The sequence below is a fragment of the Triticum urartu genome, chromosome 7A (genome assembly GCF_056163025.1).
Source record: "Triticum urartu cultivar PI428250 chromosome 7A, HENAU_Tu73, whole genome shotgun sequence".
In the NCBI taxonomy this organism is placed as follows: domain Eukaryota; kingdom Viridiplantae; phylum Streptophyta; class Magnoliopsida; order Poales; family Poaceae; genus Triticum; species Triticum urartu.
In genome coordinates, this window is record NC_141879.1 from 377,649,134 (window position 1) to 377,651,392 (window position 2,259).

The 2,259-nt window shown below is 42.7% G+C and overlaps 1 pseudogene; it reads right to left on the reverse strand.

The window, feature by feature from the left end:
• Positions 1–247: 247 nt before the first annotated feature.
• On the reverse strand, positions 248–955 carry LOC147959656 (uncharacterized; annotated as a pseudogene).
• Between the last annotated feature and the right edge of the window lie 1,304 nt (positions 956–2,259).

Sequence of the window (2,259 nt, forward strand, 5' to 3'; positions counted from 1 at the left end):
TTAGTTCTCTCTTTCCCATCATGCATTCCCGCCAGCCAGACTCATAGAAGGATATGGGCCAGTCTAATTCCGTCTTGTACTAAACGTTGGCGACACGCACTCTTGGTCCATGGCGTACTATAGCATTGCCGACGCCGTGGATGTCCACTCCAGAAAATATCTTCATAGGTAACTTCTAAACCCCCCCCCCCCCCGTCATTAAGAGCAAACAGAGAGCAAACAATGTTAGACATCTCACCATATTTGGTTATGGACAAAAAAGTTGAAAGAATACAAAACGTCTCCCCATGACTTTTTTGACGATGTCGGTTGTAGTTAAATGATGGACAAAGGGCCTCCCCAAGAAGGCCACACTAGATGGTAACATCACAATGACATTTATGGTCTCATCCTGAGTAAGCTTCTTCATCCTTAAAGAGAAAATTGTAGAATTGAATGGACCATCCTCATCATCTTACTCATCCTCGTCATTCCGGTTGTCGTCATCCTAGATATCCTCGTCTTCATGGTTGTCCTTGTCATCTTGGTTGTTTCCATCATCCTGGTTACCGTCATTGTCATCATTGGAGAAATACGGTGTTCTTAACCAGTTGACCTCTCCTATTAAGGAAAAGGCTATGTACTCTCCGTTGATGAAATTATTCTGTGAAATGTACTACTCCCATCCATTTCCATATATGATGGTTCTTTCCTTTCGTTTATGCACATCCAATTCGAATGTGCGCCCTTGATCATCCTCAAATTCCATGAAGTTACCGCATAAATTGTTGAAGTCAACCCTTACGTTGCATGGAATACACTATACAGCAGTTAATATCAACAACAAAGTTAGTAAAAAAATTGTACAAATGGGTAGAATTGTATACTAGTTGAAGTTAAAAACCGTTACCACTAATTCTTGAAATCCCTTCTTCAAGAAGAGCCCAGATTGTACTACAGTTTCAATACTTTCCATACATGGACATTTGTAGATCGGACAGATCTTACACCTCATGATCCATAATAATCATTATGAAGCACTTGAAGGAAATATGCCCTAGAGGCAATAATAAAGTTGTTATTTATATTTCCTTATATCATGATAAATGTTTATTATTCATGCTAGAATTGTATTAACCGGAAACTTACTTCATGTGTGAATACATAGACAAACAGTGTCACTAGTATGCCTCTACTTAACTAGCTCGTTGAATCAATGATGGTTATGTTTCCTAACCATAGACATGAGTTGTCATTTGATTAACGGGATCACATAATTAGAGAATGATGTGATTAACTTGACCCATCCGTTAGCTTAGCACAATGATCGTTTAGTTTGTTGCTATTGCTTTCTCCATAACTTATACATGTTCCTATGACTATGAGATCATGCAACTCCTGAGTACCGGAGGAACACTTTGTGTGCTACCAAATGTCACAACATAACTGGGTGATTATAAAGGTGCTCTACAGGTGTCTCCGATGGTGTTTGTTGAGTTGGCATAGATCGAGATTAGGATTTGTCACTCCGATTGTCGGAGAGGTATCTCTGGGCCCTCTCGGTAATGCACATCAATATAAGCCTTGCAAGCAATGTGATTAATGAGTTAGTTATGTGATGATGCATTACGGAACGAGTAAAGAGACTTGCTGGTAACGAGATTGAACTAGGTATTGAGATAACGACGATCGAATCTCGGGCAAGTAACATACCGATGACAAAGGGAACAATGTATATCGTTATGCGGTTTGACCGATAAAGATCTTCGTAGAATATGTGGGAGCCAATATGAACATCCAGGTTCCGCCATTGGTTATTGATCGGAGACGTGTCTCGGTCATGTCTACATAGTTCTCGAACCCGTAGGGTCTGCACGCTTAACGTTTGGTGACGATCGGTATTATGAGTTTATATGTTTTGATGTACCGAAGGTAGTTCGGAGTCCCGGATGTGATCATGGACATGACGAGGAGTCTCAAGATGGTCGAGACATAAATATTGATATATTGGATGACTATATTCGGACACCGGATGAGTTCCGGAGGCCACCCGATAATTATGGGAGTGCCGGGGGGTTATCGGAACCCCCAGGGGAATTGATGGGCCAACATGGGCCTTGTGTGAGAGAGAGGGGAGGCCATAGGGCTGGCCGCGCCCCCCCCCTTGGGAGTCCGAATTGGACAAGGGGGGGCCCTCTTTCCCTCCCTCCCTCCCTCTCTTTCCTCCCCCCTCCTTCTTCCTAGTTGGACTAGGAAAGGGGGAGTCCTACTCCTACTAGG